Raw genomic sequence first — 17630 nt, forward strand, 5'->3', positions numbered from 1 at the left:
ACACCCGTGTCTCACCCAGGGTAAAAATAGCTGCCCAGGTTTTATTTATGCCGAGGCAGCCGTGAAGCGTGGGCCTCCCTGCAGTGTTCACTGCGGTTCAGCAGCTCACACTATCAGGCGACGCCTCAGACCTCGCATTCCCCATCATTCGTGGGTCAAATGCCCTCAGTGACCTCAGAAGATTTTACTTTAATCATCAGTATCGTCTTGAGAGGAAAATACTGGCTTTCCGAGTCAGGGTGGGGGGGGTGGGGGGGGTCGGACCCATCCCCCGCCCGCCCGCCGCAGCGCCCGGGCTCGGTTCCCTCCTCCCCGCTGGGAAGGCACGGCCCCTCCGTGCAGCCCTGCACGTCCCGCGCACCGAGGCTGCAGCACGTTCTACCGCGCTGGGAACAGCTTTCCCAGGGGCCTTGGGAAAGGCTCTGGCCTTTCCCAACGAGGCCCAGACACCTCCTGCGTGGGGCCCCTTTTGTTCCTGGCAAGATTGCCACATCCCTAGCCGCGGTACTGATTTCCCCAGCGTCGCGGTCGGGACTCCCTCCTACACCCAGCGCCGGCATTCGGGTAACCAGATATGCGCATGCGCAGAGTAGGGCCGCGTCTGCTCCGGGCTTTGGCACTCGGGCTGCAGGCATGGCGCATGCGTCAGTCCTAAAGCTGTGGGGCCCCTCAGCTGGGGACCTAGCTATTTTAATTTTCCTCTCTGTTCGGTTTTCTAGCAGCACGTTGGGGACACTGCACTATTGGAAGAGAGTCACAGAATGCTAAAGGTACCCGCTCCTCAGAGGATTCCTGTTTTATTCCTCCATTTTACAGATGAGGAAATTGAGGTCCAAAAAAAGCAATAGGACCTAACCAATGCTGCATTTCTGGATTCTGGCAGCAGGGATCAGATCTGGCTTGTATTAGCATGGTCCAGGCACGCCTTCAGTACGCATTTATCAAGCACCTGGATACTATGTACTAAATGGTATATGTAGGGCACAAAAAGTGTAACCATGAATACATCAGTCGTGTAACAATGACCACAGAGACCGACCTAAGTTTGATTTGATGATTTTCTGGAGTACACCACTAGCTGGATGGCCTTAATGACGCAATTAACCTATGCCCTATTTCCTGGTCTGCAAACAGAAGATAAAAATAAGACCTACCTGCTCCGGTCTCAGGGCTTAAATGAAGTAAAGTGCACATTGCTTTAACACGATGCCTGCACGTGGAGGTCACTCAAATACTCGTTCAGTGTTTTGAGAAGCAGAAGTGCTAAGCACAGAGCCGTTCATGAGACAATCACGGTACTCATTACCAGACAGAAGTCAGGCGGAAGGAGAGGGAAGGTACTTTCCCGTGTGCAGCGCTTGTGCAGACTCACACAGGGTTGCATGACCTGGCAAGACAGGGAAAGGAGGAAATGGCCTCTGTTTATCTTTTCTTCAGCTGCTCCCACCCTTTCCCCTCCCTCTCCCCTTCCTCCCCTCCCAACTCTCACTGTGACTCACCCTGGCTGCAAAGATACATGGGGACCTCTTATCAGGGTGAAATGTGTTCCGCAAGGTGGTATAATTTATGTTTTATTGCCTACTTTATCACAAGGTCCTCTCGCCTTTGTTTTTCTAGGCAGGAGAGGCTCAAAAAGGGAGCAACGGGTTTAAGTAGATAAGAAGGAATGGTGGTTAAGTGCCTAAGGTGTCAGGCTGGAGTAGTCTGGAATCACAGATCCTCAGAGTTGGAGATCGTCTGGGACAAAGATGACCCCTCATGTTAATGAAGAAGTGAAAAACTGCAAAAGGCAAAATGTCATCGAGTGTTAGGCTCAAGTTAGAGCCCCGGTTTTGTGTGTTCCCATGTTTCATTCATCCATCCACTCACACTGCCTGGGGTGATACGTTATGTACTGCCAGGCACAAGTTTCTGTGTCAGTAAGCATGGAGTAGGGAAAGGAAAAGGGGAATCCAGGAGAACTACCGGGTTCTTTGTGCAGGTTCATGGATGATGATAACATTTACTGTGAGAGCAATTCAAGGAATAGAAACTGGTCTGAGAGGGAGATGGCGTGTATGAACATATCCTTTATGCCTGTGGGACTTCCGGGGAGGAGCTCTAGGAGGTGGTTAGGAACATGGGTGCTAACGGTGGGAGAAAGGCCTGGAGGTGCCCTTGGGGGGTGGTCAAAATTGAGGTGGTCACCGAAGCTGGGGTGGGGCTGAGATGACCCAGAGAGAGCAGGAAGAATGAGAAGATCATGGAATGGATGAGAACCTAACCCCAACAGACACCAGCTTCTGAGGATCAAATAGGGATCTTAAGGAGCAGGCAAGGAAGTGGGAAGAAACCCAGGGGGAAAAACAGTGGCATGAAGCAATCCAAATGAAGAGATCTCTAGGGCAAGGAAGTGGTTGGGAGTGAAAAATGCCACAGACACATCCAGCAAACAAGCACTGGAATGTGCCCATTGAATCTGACAATGAGGAAGTCATTGATGGCTCCTGTGACCCCAGTTTCGATGGGGACATGGGAGCAGAAACCAAGTCACACTGGGTTAGAAGTAAACAGAGTTCAGGAAGATGAGCAGCAGGGGTAGAGGGCATAGCCCACTGCTTCAGAAGAGGTTGGGCAGGGAAGGGGAAGTTACAGCTGAGAGGCTGGTTTTTTCTCAGTCTTTTTACTCTGGGAAGCTGAAACGTGCCTATAGAGAAGCAGGAAGGGTTAACAGGCAGAACTAAGGTGGGGCCTCAGTATAATCTCCAAAGGGGTGAATGGAAAGAGAGGGCATTCTGACTCCAGATAACCTAAAGGAAAGATTCTTCCTTCCTTCTTTTAACTTCTACCATGCATGGGAGAGGAGGCAATGCACTTCAAGGTTTAACAGTGGACTTGGGAATCTCTCTAAAACAAGCTTTGCAACTGGTATCAGGATCTAGCCACGGCAGCAATCTGACCATCACATACACTTAAGCAGCCCCATTTGCATGTGGAGCTGTGCCCAGTGCCACACAAATAACGTAAAATAGATGTTGTCATTGTCACGTCAGTCAGGACTCCACACAGCAAGTCACTAAAAACCAGCCAAACCAAAAATAGAATCCATTGGTTTGCTAAACTGGGTAGACTGGCTCTAGGCATGGTTACCTTTCAGATGCTTAAAAGATGTTGTCAGGAATAATAGGGGTAATATTTTGACATTTCTTTTTTTTATTTGTATTTTTCAATTACAGTTGACATACATTATTATATTAGTTTCAGGAGTACACCCCAGTGGTTAGATATTACATAACTTAGTAAATGATCATCCTGATAAATCGTGCACCCATTTGCCACCATACGTAGTTATTAGACTATTACTGACTATATTCCCTATGCTGTCGTTGACATCCCTATGACTGTTCTGTAACAACCAGTTCATACTTCCTAATCCCTTCCCCTTTCTCACTCATCCTCCCAAACCCCTTCCCATCTGGCAATCGTCAAATTATTCTCTGTATCTATGAGTCTGTTTCTGTCTGTTCGTTCATTTTGATTTTTTAGATTCAATTGTTGACAGATAGGTACTTAGTGCCATTTTGTTGTTTGTATATTTTTTCTTCTTTTTAAAAGACCCTTAACATTTCATGTAATACTGGTTTGGTGGTGATTAACTCCTTTAGTTTTTTTCTTATCTGGGAAGATCTTTATGCTTCTATTACCAACAATAGCTTTGCTGGGTAAAATAACCTTGGCTGTAGGTCTCTGCTTTTCATTGCTTTGAATATTTCTTGCTAATCCTTTCTGGCCTGCAAAGTTTCTGTTGAGAAATCAGCTGATAGTGTTATAGCTACTCCCTTGAAGCTAAGTAACTGCTTTTCTCTTGCTACTCTTAAGATTCTTTGTCTTACCCTGGCTGTTGTGGCTCAGTGGACTGAGTGTCAGCCTGCAAAGCAAAGGGTTGCTGATTTGATTCCCAGTCAGGACACAAGCCTGGGTTGTGTGCCAGGTCCTCAGTGGTAAGAGGCAACCACACATTGACATTTTTCTCCCTCTCTTTCTTTCTCCCTTCCCCTCTCTCAAAAAATAAATAAAAATTTTTTAAAGATTCTTTGTCTTTAACCTTTGGCATTTTAATTACGATGTGTCTTGGTGTAGACCTCTTTGGATTCATTCTTTTTGGAACTTTATGTGCTTCTTGAACTTGCATGTATATTTCCTTCACCAAGTTAGGTAAGTGTTCTGTCATTATATTTTCTTTCATATAGGGTTTCAATTTCTTGCTCACTCTCTTCTCCTTCTGGCATCCCCATGATGCAATGTTGGTACGCTTGAAGTTATCCCAGAGGACCCTTACACTGCTTCCTTTTTTGGGGGGATTCTTTTTTATTTTTGCTGTTCTGATTGGGTGTTTTCTGCTTCCTTATCTTCCCAATCTCTAAATTGATCCTCTGCTTCATGTACGCCACCATCGATTCCCTGCTATGTATTCTTCATTTCAGTTAATGTAGTCTTTGTTTCTGGCTGGTTCTTTCTTATGTTTTCTAGTTCTGTTTTTATGTTTCCTATCTCTTGGTTGAAGTTCTTACTAAGTTCACCTACTCTTCCCCTCAGTTCATTGAGCATCCTTATAACCAGTGTTTTGAACTCTGCATCTGGTAGATTGCTTGTCTCCATCTTGTTTAGTTCTTTTTCTGGAGTTTTGTTCTGTTCTTCCATTTGGGACATGTTTCTTTGTGTCCTCAATTTGGCAGCCTTTCTGTGTTTGTTTCTATGTATTAGGTAGAGCTGCTATAGCTCACAGGCTTGGTACAGTGACCTGATGTAGTAGGTGTTCTGTAGGGTCCAACGGCACAACCTCCCTGATCATCCAAGCTTGGGTACTTGAGCTGCACCCCAGTGTGGGCTGTGTACACCATTCTGTTGTACTTGAGACTTGATTGCTATTGGCACATCAATGGGAAGTATTTACCCCCAGGGCCAATCAGCTTCAAGGACTGGCTCCAATCACCAACCACTTACCTCTGAACACCGTGGAGAATCAGCTGTGGAGGGGCCTTCCCCACACCCCACAGAGCAGGACTTATATTCACTGGGGCTCTGTTGCCCGCTGAGTCCACTCCTTGAGTGTATTACTTGTGCAGGTGGTTGGGCGGTGGTGCTTCAACATGTTCTGTAGCTGTCCGCTGGGTGCACTGGCTCTGGGGCCTCCAGGGAGGTACAGGCCAAGGTCAGCCACCACCTGTGTTCTGCAGGGATCCAGCCGGCATGAGCTACAAAATGATTTGTTGATTGCTAATACTTGTGCTGGGGTTGGAGGTGCCCAGGCAAGGTCAAACTGTGAACCAAGGTCAGCTGCTGCCAGTGCCAGGTCTGGGCCACTTAGTGAAAGGTATGGTGAACACTAAGGCCAGATGCTACTTGTTTGAGGGAATTTAGGAAAATCTGAAGCATGAGCCAAGTCAGGCCATTTTTTGTATGGAAAAGTCACTAGAAAAAGCTTATTTGGGACTGAAGGTTGGTGGGAATGGGGGAGCTCAGGGAATCATAAGGGCAGGATGAACAATGTAAGCCAGGTTGAGGGAGTCTCAAATATGGTGTCTGCCTGCCAGCCCTGTTGGGGGAGGTCTCATCAAATGAATAGTGGCTTCTGCCAGCACTTCTGGGAGAAAGCTGTCTGCCAAACTCTTGCCCTGAGACTAGACTCCCCAGATATTTTTGGTGCCTTTCGAGCTACTGCCCCAGGGCTGGAGCTCAGAAGAAGTGAGTCTGAGTAAATCATATGCAAGCCCTTTAAGAGGAACAGCCTGGGCCTCCAGAAGCCTCTGTCTCACTCAGCCTCAATCCCCTCTGGATTTTACAGCAAGAAGTTATGGGGACTTCTCTTCCCGGCACTGGAACCCTGGGCTGGAAAGCCTGGTGTGAGGCTGGGACCCCTTGCTCTTCAAGGGGAAACTCCGCAGCTGAGGTAGCCCTCCCGATTTTGACCTCCACGAGTGGGTGTGGGACCAGCCTGTTCCGCATCCCCGCCCTTCCTACCAGTCTCCATGTCGCTTCTTCTTTAATTCCCTAGTTGTATGACTTCCTTTCAGCCAGACTTCAGGCAGTTCTAAATGATGGCTTTTCTGTAGTTTAGTTGTAATTTTGATGTGGTTGTGGGAGGAGGCAAGAACCATGTTTACCTACTTTGCCATCTTGAGCAGAAGCCAAACTTTTCAATGTGTTTTTCTCTTTTGCCTCTCAAAGTATGTTAATTTAGCCTCCTCAAGCTGTTCATCTGCCTACAGTGAACTTGCACCTGAGCATTTATCTGTAAGTCGACCAGTGAAGAAAAACAATAGTTTAAAATCATAAATCAAAGCAGAATGTCTCTCCTTTTAAATGTTCTCATCACAGTGATTAAATTAATGTTAGTAATTGAATCTGAGGAATATACTCAACTTCATGTCCAGTCTGGTTTAAAGCTTAGTGCAATCCACAAATAGTTCCATTTAGAAGATGCTCAGTCTCCCCTCTTGTGAGTGTGAAGACAACTGTTTTACTTTTTCTCTGTGTATTATTTCCTCTTTTTAAAGTACGCCACCCTCTCCTAAATCCAAGAGAAACTGGGTCATCAGTTTTTGCCTGTAAAAACACCTTTTTGTAATAAGTAAAAAGTTTATTGCAGGAGAAATGGTCAAGGCAGCATCAGCTTTTCATCACAGACTTTAATTTTCAATATCAACACTCCACGTAACTTTTTTTAAAAGTCAGCCCTTCTGTAAAAACAGATATTTAAGGTCTTAGGAAAGGAAACATAATCATCAGTTTTACCCTAAGTGTTATGCTGTGTATTTTTGTAAATAGTATCATTTCATACGATACCTTGAAATTTATGGTATATAAAACTTAAATCTCAGAGTTGAAAGAGTCTTTGGAAGAAAAAAAGCCATTAGTCACAATAAGAAGAAATAAACTCATCACACCCTGGAGTTTGAGTCACACAGTCATTCAGAAGGAGCTGGTTTTCTCTGCATGTGGAATCCAGGCATTCGTTTAGTCACCATGTACTTTTCACACCCTCTGTAGCTTCTCTGCACTGTGCCGGGCCCTGGGGATGTGAAGGTGAGTAAGGTGGACTCTGGTCTGCGAAGGGAGGAGACAGGTAGGTAGCAGAGAGGCAGTGAGGGGTGCAGGCACGCTGGGGGCTTGCAGCGGGGACCGTCAATTCCTCAGTGGGGTGGATGGCTCAGAGGCGAGTCAGAACAATAAGCTGCCTGAAGGCTTGGCATTTCTCAGGGCCCAGAGCTGTGCTGGGGAAGCACTTGTAGGCATTTTACTGCCCTGGCTAAGAGGAAAAGTTTGGAAATCCTCTTTGGCAGCCCTGAGGCAACTGGGCTCTGTGACAGTTGAGAAATGAGAACTCCTGGTTTTCCCAACACCTCAGTATGTGTGCTCTGGCACTGCCTGCCAAGGCCCTGGGCCTCCCAGTCATTCATTGCACAGATCATTATTGAGTACCAACCATGGGCCAGACGCCGCTCAAGCAAAGCAGACTAAACTCTCAGGGAGTATATCTGTATATCAAAGTGGTAATAAGTGTTTTGAAGAAAAAGAAAGCAAAAAAATGAGAGGACAGGGAATGTGAAGTTGGGGGGTGGGTGCTATGGCGTACAGTAGGGTCTTTAAAGAAATCCAGCTTGCAGATTCACCTTCCCCAGTTCCTGAGCACCCGAGACTCTCAGCTGGTGGTATTAGGAGCCTGCCAAAGAAAGTGGCGGGGCACCTGACCCCAGGGTTCCCGGGACACGGTTTGCTGAGGCCAAGGCAGGCTGGTGTGCCTTCCCCTCCCCAGAGAGTTTTGTCATCTGCTGAGTGGAGCTAGTACAGCCAGAGTCTGGGAGCTCCTGCCTGGGGAGGAAACGGGGTCATTTATTCTGGAGGTGAGGAGAAGGTTTGTTTAGATATAGTCAGGTCTCCTGGCAGCATCTGGGGGAGAAGGCTATTCAGGTCACCATGGAGAGCTTTGGCAAGGCCAAGACAGAAGGTCAAGGCCCTGGCCAGGAGAGCTGGGGCCAGGACTGGGTGTGGGTCCCCTCTGGAAATTAGAATATCAGTCAGGAAGGGAGCAGAGGCCAGGTGACTGGAGTGGGCTGGGAGAGACAGCTGTATTGGGGTGGGCATGTGGGGGCACAGGCCCCACCCCACTGGGTGCCAGGCTACAGGGGCGGGGGCGGGTACAGAATAAAGAACTCAGGGTCAGGACCTTCAGGCTGCAGCAGAGGGTTGGTGTGGGGTGATCAGGTTGTAGGGGCTTTGGGAACTGATCTACTAACATTGGCTTTGTGCTGTAGCGAAGACTTGCTCGGTGTGTCGTCTGTATCAGCAACGTGGTGCTTTTAACCATGAGCCAAATGACACTGAATAAACAGTAGGTCTATTGGGAGGGCAGCTAGGGATGGCGAAATGGCAAAGAATCCCCGTTTTTTTTTTTATGACTGAAGCCTAATTCCCAATAGAATCCGAGCAGAAAGTAACTTAAGCTGCTGGGGAGGAGGAAAGCACACACGGTAAACAGTGACCGGCACAGTGTGCCCTTCTGTGTGCGCGCCAGGGTCAGAACAGCATGTCGTGTTACCGCTTTGATCATGGGATTTGGATCAGAACGAACTCGGGGTTTGGACTTTGCTCTGGGCTTGGCTCTGGTCTCTGCCACCTGTTGGCTGTGTGACCTTGGGGAAGTTACTTGACCCCCGGTGCCTTCGTGTCTTCATCCGTAGAGTGGGAGGGCACAAGCTGGAGTCAGTGCTGGGATGCGGTCATGTCTGGTGAGCTGGTGGGGAACCCCCCCCCCCCGACCCAGGGTGGGGAACCCGCCTTTCCTGAGTATCTGCAAGCGGCCACGCACAGTGAGCTCACCAAGTGGCCAAGTGTCTGTGTCGAGAAAGGAGTTGTTCCGAGTACACTGTGGCTAATCTGTCCTTGGCCCTCCCCCGTGTTGGATCCGTTCCCGGGCAGGGCTGTCACTGAAAGCTAACAGGACTGTTTGCCAAAATACTCAATAAGACACTTTGTTACAGGGTCACCATAAATGAGCATAACAGGAGAGAAAGGCGTATTTTGCACAGGGCGGCTTTGCCAGGGCGAGACGGCGGAGCAGGCGGAGGGGTAGTGGCTGGCACCTGGGCAGTGGTTTGGGTGAATTTATATAAGACACCCCAGGGTTCCCCAAAAGTGCAGAGGGAGAGGTGCTTTGCTGGGATTAAGTTCTCCAGGGAGATGATGGTAACCAACTAACATTTGGGTGATTAGTGTTGACATGGCTTCATTTGCTCCACACGAGTCACGGAATTTTGGTCAATGCCGGTCCAATGGGATCAGACAAGGTGTCCAAGGCATGAGCCTGGATGTAGTGAGTCCCTGGTAAGTGTCTGATTCCCCTCAGACGCCAACTAGGGAACCCCCCGGACGACTGCTCAGGACATGCCCTGGTATGTTTTGGGGACTGGACAGCAACCCTGTGGCAAAGATTTTTAATCCAAAAATAGCCTGACACATGCCTTTGCACACTTACTCTCTGTCAGTAAGGTGTACGTGCTAAGAGAGATTCGAATTAGTACTTTACAGTTTACAAATACTTTGATATTCATTTTATTCACATGAGCCTTCACAACAACCTAACAATGTGGGAGACCCATTCATAGATGAGAAGATTGAGTTTCAAAGAGGCTAAGCAATGTATCCGTAAGGTTGCAACCCATAAGGTTGAAGCTGGACTCAAACCCGTTCTGTCTTTGGTGGGGAGCTGAGACCAAACAAACGAACCCCAGTGTTTGCAGGGGGAGCCCCAGCAAATACTGAAACCTGAGTTTCCAACGAGAAGAGCCAGAGAAGCCAGCCGGGAGAGGTCGTGTGGGCCTGGCGCTGAATCTAACCAGAGGACAGGAGGCCGGGGACAGGGTGTCAGGAAGGAGGCAGCACGTGGGGATGGCAAGCTCCCAGGGTCTCTTGCCTGTGCCCCTGGAGCTGCCCAGGTGTGTCACCTTCCAGAGAATATTTGTGGGCCCTTTGAAAGGAAACGCAACTCACTCCCCCCAGCATCCGAAGGTCACAACAGACACTTCGCTCCTATTGCCTTTCGGGTCGTACCTGTCACCGCTCCTGACGTCGGCGACTGCTGGTCTCAGGGTCTGTGTCCCAGTCATGTCTAATTCCTCTTGGAGAATTATTTATGGCGTTCTGGAAGTACACACAGCCACATACTGAAACGTGCCGACACTCGTTAGCCAGAAATGGTGCTCATTTCAAATTGCAGGGGAAGAAAAAACCAACCAGAAAAGACAGGAAGAGAAACGAGCTTCTAGGGGCGACATTCTGTTCCGGCACCTTTCACCTCCAGGACCTCTTTGGACATTCACTGCGCTGCGGCGTGGAAGATGATGTCAATTCCGCGCTGGCAGTTCAGGAAAGAGACATTCAGGGAGGTGAAGTAACTTGGTCAAACCCACACAACGAATAATTAGCAAACCTAGGATTTGAATCCAGGTCTGATGTCAACATTCCACTATTTATAGTTTGTGGGATCCAGATGAAATTGAGAGGACAAATAAACATCGTTTAATTGGCAACAAAATGATTGGCCCCAGGTTTTACTGATCCAGGTTTACAACCCGTGCAGTTTCCAAATTACCAGCTTCAGAGGAGCCTCTTGGACCCTTGCGCCGTCAGGATCCATGGGATCCCAACAACGAGAGCTGGATCGTGATGGAGATGCTGCCAGAGGACCCAGCGTGGAGCTTTCTGGAGATGCACGTTCACTGTTGACAGTGCCCTATCGAATACGGAGCCCACTTCGCCCTGTACAGACAGGGGAGGAGGGGGAGAGTCCCAGGCGAACCTGATTGACTTCCTCAGACTCTGTCCAGTACAAGCACCGTGGCTGGATGCATCCCATGTGCTTTTCTTTCCCTGGCAACCCCGATTTTGACAAGAGAGCAAGAAATACGTCTCTCCCTTGACAGGAGCAGCGGGTGACACCAGCAGGTGCTGTGCTGGGTTCTGGCAGTTCTTCAGAAGGCGGCACTTCCTGCCCGTTCCGTTCAATGCGGGTCCAGGTGAGTTGCCACATCTTCAGCCAGGAACGTATTTTAAGACAAGAGAAATCTAAGCCAGAGCAGGCAGAGAAAGGTGAAGGGTGGATGATTGACAGCAGCTTTGATGCTGCCCATTGTCGCGGTGCTGGGACAGTCATCTGCAGTTACAGTCTCGCTCGCCAGTGCTTGGCTAGAGTTTGTGACCCCGGGAGGCTGGGGGCCACGCCGAGGCAGGTGTGTCTCACACAGACACCCACCCGAGAGGGCTCCCGCTGGTGGTTCAGGTGGTGTCTAAAAGGCTGTAACTCCTGTGGATGGCAAACCTGTTCCCTCCAGATCAGCTAGTTGCAGGGAGCCAGCCTGACCCTGCCAGTCACCCGCCTGCCGGGACGTCCCTGGAAGTTTTGGAGCAGAGCCTTCACTTCCTGCACCGCCTCAACCTCTGCTCCCTGGCTCAGCATCTGGCCTTGGAGAATGCCCCCATCACCATTCTCTTGAACACAGTTCAAGGCTGGGGTCCTATGCCATTCGGAGAGGCAGGGGGTGGGGGGGCATCAAGGTCTGCCAGAAGCTGGGGAGGGAGGCCAGGAGACTGCCCCCGAGAAACGACTGGAACCCACTGTTCTGGGCCGCCTTCCGCAGCCTGGCCTCGCCGGGACGGCAGCCTCCTCCGCTGGCATCTACGCTGCACAGCTCTGTGTCTCCACACAGAACGAGGGCACTCAGCACTGCCAGGACCCGGCTCTGAGCAGGAAAGTGCTGTCCACTGTCACCCCCCAGGGGAAAACACCCCGAGGAGCCGTGGGGTGCCCCGGGCTCACTTCCCGCTCAGACTTCCCGCAGGGCCCTCTCCCCTGTCCTGCTCCTCCTTCCCTGGCCCTCCCCTGGGGGACAGCAGCGGCTACAGGGTTGTGTCAGGACTGAGAGGGTTGAGGGGTTACCTTGCTATCTGCCTAAATCCCCTTAACTAAACTGCACCTGCAGATAAATATAAAAACAACCAATTGTTTTTATATCCAGGAGATATCAATTGCAACCAGATCCAGGAGAATCAGTTGCAAGGGACCCTGGATCACACTTTGAAAACTACTGGGTCAGAAATTAGCCTGTAATGGCACGGGATACAGCTGGTGTGAGTGCTAATTCATTTAGTTTCTTGAAGTAGTGTAGTGGGCTGAATGGTGTCCTACCCCCGCAGACTGCCAGCACCTCCAGATGTGACTGCGTTTGGTGATAGAGCCTTTAAAGAGATAACTAAGCGAAAATAAGGTCGTTGGGGTAGACCCTAATCCTCTGTGACTGGCGTCCTTACAAGAAGAGGAGACCGGGACACAGGCACGCACAGAGGGAAGACCGCGTGAAGACCCAGTGAGAAGACAGCCATCTGCAAGCCGAGGACAGGGGCGTCAGAAAACAACACGCAGACACCTTGATCTTGGTCTTCCAACCTCAAGAACTGCGAGCAAATAAATTCCTGTTGTTTAAGCCTTTCAGTCTGTGGTACTTTGTTATGACAGCCCTTGAAGATTACTACAAATAGGAGCCTGATTTCCCCTGATAACCATCTCAGAAGGCGGAGACGGTTTCAATAGATTGTATAAACAAGGCTGGGTTACCAAGCGAAGGACATGAACCTCAGCCCTGGAGTTGCAGAGGTGGCTCAGCCTGCTCAAAACACGGCTTCCACGTCAGACATTCCTGCGTGAAGAGACCAGAACTTTCTTTCCTAGCTTACCACTCGAGTGACTTTAGACAAGACAATTATTTTTTTTAAGATTTTATTTCTTTATTTTTAGAGAGAGAAGGGAGTGGGGGCAGAGAGAGAGAGAGAGAGAGAGAGAGAGAGAGAGAGAGAGAAACATCAATGTGCAGTTGCTGGGGGTCATGCCCTGCAACCCAGGCATGTACCCTGACTGGGAATCGAACCTGCAACACTTTGGTTCCCAGCCTGCGCTCAATCCACTGAGCTATGCCAGCCAGGGCTGATTATTATTATTATTATTATTATTATTAGCAAATATGTTCATAGTGCTTCCTATGTGCCAGGTAATACTCTAACCACTACACAACCTCGTTGCAACCATGGGATATTCATATGCTGCAGATCCATCACCCCGTACTGAAAACCGTTAGGCCAGCCGTGTTTGGTGTGTCGGAACTGGCGGGTTTTATTAAAGACAATACGGAGCATGTGCTGCGGACTGTGGAACGCCCTGAAGCACCTGCAGCCACATCCTCCAGTCATGCTACTGCCCCTGCAGCGGGGCGTGGATGTGGCACAATAAAGACGGTCAGCAGCCCTGGCTGGTGTGGCTCAGTGGATTGAGTGATGGCCTTCGAACCAAAGGGTTGCAGGTTCGATTCCCAGTCAGGGCACTTGCCTGGGTTGTGGGCCAAGTCCCAAGTAGGGGGCATGGGAGAGGCAACACATTTATGTTTCTCTCCTCTTTCTTCCTTCCTTCTCCTCTCTCTAAAAATAAAAGAACAAAATAAAAATTTTTTTAAAAAAGACTGTCAGCAGCTTGTGTCAAACTCAGGACAGTTTTTGTGCCAAATGAGGTTATTTCAGGTCAGCGTGTGCTACCAAATGAGTTACAAATACAATGTTTTTGGTATTTTGAGCTTTTAAGGTTTTCAAATTTTGGACCTACACTGACCCTGTTTTATAGATGAAGAAACTGAGGCACAGGGAGGTTAAACAAGGTACCTGCATTCATTCCCTCATAGATGAGGGGGCAGGGCTACCAACCCAGGCAGCCTGGCTCTGGGCACATCAGGTCCATCTGGTGAGGCCCCTTTGCACTGCCCGCCTCTTGGGGCCTCACCCGGGCATCGAATGGGCATCACACGAAGCTTGCAGCCCTGCTAGGACCAGGTGCAATGCAGTTAGAGTTCCGTTAAGGGTTGAATTGTGTGCTCTGTGCCCCTTCGTAGGTTGAAGTACCCAGTACCTCAGAATACAACTTTGTATGGAAATAGGGTCATTGCACATACAATTAGTTAGAATAAGATGAGCTCATTAGGACGGGCCCAAATTCAATATGATTACTAGTGTCCTTATTGAAGAAAGAAGTTCAGACACAGAGATAAACATGGCCCCGGGGAGAGCGCCATGTGGAGGTGAAGGCAGAGGACAGGCGGTGCATCTCCAAGCCGGGGGACACCCGGCCGGCCAGCAAAGTACCAGGAGTTAGGAGAGAGGGCCGGACCTGTCCTCTCGCCCAGCCCTCGGAAGGAACCAACCCTGACCACACCTTTATCTTGAACTTCTGGCCCCAGAATTGGGAGACAGACTTCTGACCACAAGGTTTGTGGTTCTTTGTTACCACCACCCTAGCAAACAGATACAAGTGCCTTCCACACGTGTCAGCTCTCATGAAGGGCACTCGGATTGCTAGCTAACCGCATGCCGTGTTATCTTTATAATGGAGACTTCAGATTGTCCCTGGAAAAATAAACTCAGTGCCTGTGATGATTTCTGAGGCCTCTTCCAATTTCCAGGTCTAATATTCCATGTTTATAACACAAGGATAATTCAACTCTGCTTGTCGCTTGCACCCACAGTCTAGCCCTGAAAGCATCGCTTTGCTGTTTTAAAGATGAGCTCATGTGAAAGTGGTCTTAATCAGCAAAACAAAATAAAGCAAGAAACTTCCTTTCCTGTGTTGCGGGCTGTGTCCCTGTATATTAAAACTAAAACCATGTGGGCCTTCATTTGCCTTCTGATGTTCCCGTTTGTGTCACGACCTCCGTCACCGGGGAGGAGAGGGGGGTTGAGTCCCTCCCACTTGAGTCTTCAGGTCTGCTGCGTTTAACCCACAGCACATGTCTGGGCTACAGATTCTGCAGAGAAAGCCAGAAATCCAAGGGAGACGCTATTTGCTGGGAGTTAAGAGTGTATCACTGGAACTTATTTGGGCGTGGAACGTTCGGGTTCTTCAAGTGGAAATCTGTCCCCTTGCTGTCATTTTGCTGAGCAGATAAGAGCTGCTTTAAGAGAGTCAAAAAGGCTGTTGAGTATTTTTTTTCTGTTCATAGAACAAGGCACAGTTGGGCCAGTGTAGGGAAAGCAGTAAAATGCTAAGTGTTTTCCTTGGGCTTTAAGTCATGGATTCTCAGTTGTCAAGCTGGTTTGGACCTACAGGCCTCTGGCTTTCAGATTCTGTATGTCAGTTCAGAAAATGACTTGCTGCAGATGGGGTGTGGCCCCTCAGTCCCCATCTGTGGAAACGGGAACTTCACGGCTGTGTGTGTTCACAGAAAGAGCTTCAGGTTGCCTTTCAACACCCATTTGCAGCTGCTGTTCCCAAGGCTGCCCCTCTGACTCTCCTGTCAGCCCCCAGCCTTTGTCTGGAAGGCTGTTCCCAGCTGCTTTCCTGGAAGCACTTTTGCATCAAGCCAAGGGGCCTCTCTCATCCCCCCTGCAACCCAGGCCCTGACCCAGAGCAGGTGTGGCTTTAACACTTGCTTAAGGCTCTTCGTCTTTGCTCCCTGTTTCTGGTTATTCCCTCATCAATTTCAGGGGAACAATGTCTTTTCCTATCACAGATACAGCCTGGTGGAATTCTGTTGGGATACAAAAATGGTTGCAGGAAAGAAGGTGTCCCTTTGGGGAACTCATGGTCGGTGATTCGATGCAAAGTCAACCTGGGAGATGTAATTCAGCAAGAGTAGGTGTCTGCGAGATGGAGCTGCTCAGGAGCAGAGACCACGTGCTTCGCTTTTGAATCCTCGGTGCCCCACCCAAAGCTTGGCAAATAGTACATGCTCAGTAAAATTATCTGTGAAATGAATAAATCTTGGTTTCCTTTCTTTTTCAGAAGGGTGTCTGACGTGTGTTAAGTCCAGGAATCATGGCCACAAATAAGGTCGGGAAATTCTGCTTTGTAATGGCTCTCGTCGGTCACGTCCAGCAAAAGGGTTCCAAGGCCAAGAGGCAGAGGACAGAGGTCCAGGTCTGGCTCCGCCACAGCCTGAGACGCCAGGATCTTCAGCCTCCCTGTGCCTTGGCGTCCTCCCGGCCATTCAAAGGCCATGATGCCCGCTCTGCCTGCCTCACGGGACCTCTGTGGGAACACGGCGTGCGAGGGGGTGTGAGAGGTCGCTGGGAATGTTAAGGGCCACGCTGAAGGTATTTTTGGTATTCTTTTTACTCTCACAGATACGTGCAGAGCTGAGCTGCTCATATGTATGTTTGACTTCCTTAATCTCTCTTTCTCTGCACGCTCAGGTGCCAGGCTTACTTCCTACCCCAGCTAAAGGAGTACCCATCCAGGTACCCCTGCCAAGTGCCAGCCTCCTTGGAGCTCGACCGTCTGCTTAGTCCTCAAACATTTCTGCATCACCGGTGGCAGGTGACAAGGTAAGTCCCAGGAGACTGGCTGGCAAACAGCTGCTCCGAGATAGTTTCTGAAGCCACCGAGAGCAGAAACATAGGGTCTCCTCCCCGGAGGACTGGGCTCCTCCGCACCATCCTTGGGCGATGCAGAGAGCCCTCAGCCACCCGTCTGTCCAGAACAGGCCCAGGGAGGAGGCGACTTGTGGGGAGCAGCCAGCCAGGGGCCAGCAGAACCCAGGCAGGACCCTGGCCTCCTGACTTCCGGGCTGGGGCTTCCTCCACTCCCCATGCCTCTGCCTCTGGATGGATCGAGGCTGTGTTTAGGTGGTGCTTTGCCTCCCCTTGTTTTCTGTTGCTAAGGTAACCGCATGAGCATAAAACAGAAACAACCCACGAGGTCTTGCTGCCTGCACCCACATGGCCAGACAATCCCCATCTCTGCCGGAGAGCCAGCCATAGGCAGGCTGATCGATTCCGGCTGAGCCTGTGTTTCAGGGTCGGGACCCCTCAGGAGAAATGCCTGAGCCAGGTGGGAGCCGGTATTCTCTGACCTCCGTCTCGGCAGATACGACGTTGAAGGCGGGGTGGGATGAGCAGGGCAGAGGATGAGGGATGGAGATGACCTGGATGTGCCAGGTGTCAGTACGTGACAAGGCTGACATTGTCAGAAGCCTGGGTTCTCGCTGCGGCTCCTTGTACTACCTGGGGCATCTACAGAGCAAAAGGGCGGGGGGGGGGGGGCAGGGGCGGGGGGCTCTCACCTCACCTCTGAAATCTGTGCTTGTAGCGTTCCTGCTTCCTTCCAAGATGAGCCCTTCCAAGCTTTCAGACAAGGACCTTTCTTTTTAAAAAAAATTGTATTGATTTTTTAAATATATTTTATTGATTATGCTGTTACAGTAGTCCCATTTCCCCCCTTCACTTCCCTCCACCCTGCACACTCCCTCCCACCCACATTCCCCCGCTTTAGTTCATGTCCATGGGTCGTACGTATAAGTTCTTTGGCTTCTACTTTTCCTATACTGTTCTTACCCTCTCCCTTTCTATTTTCTACCTACTGTCTATGCTACTTATTCTCTGTACCTTTTCCCCCTCTCTCCCCCTATTGTTAACCCTCCCCTGTTGTTAACCCTCCATGTGATCTCCATTTCTGTGTTTCTGTTCCTGTTCTAGTTGTTTGCTTAGTTTGTTTTTGTTTTTGTTTTAGGTGTGGTTGTTAATAACTGTGAGTTTGCTGTCATTTTACTGTTCATATTTTT

Source organism: Phyllostomus discolor, chromosome 2 (genome assembly GCF_004126475.2).
Source record: "Phyllostomus discolor isolate MPI-MPIP mPhyDis1 chromosome 2, mPhyDis1.pri.v3, whole genome shotgun sequence".
Lineage (NCBI taxonomy): Eukaryota > Metazoa > Chordata > Mammalia > Chiroptera > Phyllostomidae > Phyllostomus > Phyllostomus discolor.